Source organism: Syngnathus typhle, linkage group LG16, assembly GCF_033458585.1.
Source record: "Syngnathus typhle isolate RoL2023-S1 ecotype Sweden linkage group LG16, RoL_Styp_1.0, whole genome shotgun sequence".
Classification (NCBI taxonomy): domain Eukaryota; kingdom Metazoa; phylum Chordata; class Actinopteri; order Syngnathiformes; family Syngnathidae; genus Syngnathus; species Syngnathus typhle.
The window spans coordinates 9,784,639-9,785,168 of record NC_083753.1 but is presented as its reverse complement, the minus strand read 5'-3'; positions in this window follow the sequence as shown (position 1 = coordinate 9,785,168).

Genomic DNA, 530 nt, shown 5'->3' with positions numbered 1-530 from the left:
TATGGCTCTGGGCCTCCTTTGGCTTTTATTTTTATTTTATTGCTTAGTCAAGGTAACAACGACAGCTCCATTCCGTTAAGTGCTGCTGAAAGATGAGAAGCGAAGGTAGCCTTAATGGAACGTGGCCTAGAATAATGCAACTACACTTTTTTCTTTTTTTAACTGACAGGTTGCAAATATGACAGAAGTAGAAACTGACATGACCTGACTTTATGAACTAACTGCACAGATAAAATATGATTTAATTATGTCTAAGCTCTATGTTTAGATCAATTTATTTTCTACTTGACAAAATGTTTGTTTCTGCCTAAGAGAAATTGGACTTTAGCTGCTCCTCTGAGAAATGCATTATTTTTTTCACCTTGTCATGCGAGGGTGGACCATTCTTTGTTTTACTAATCACATTAATGGAATGAGTCTCTTGGCCTCCATAAGAACTTAGGTATCGATTTCATTCGTCATAACTTATTATACGTATTTCAATTATATCATATCTCTCTTTCCTGCTTTCTTTTGAGCTGAACTAAAGA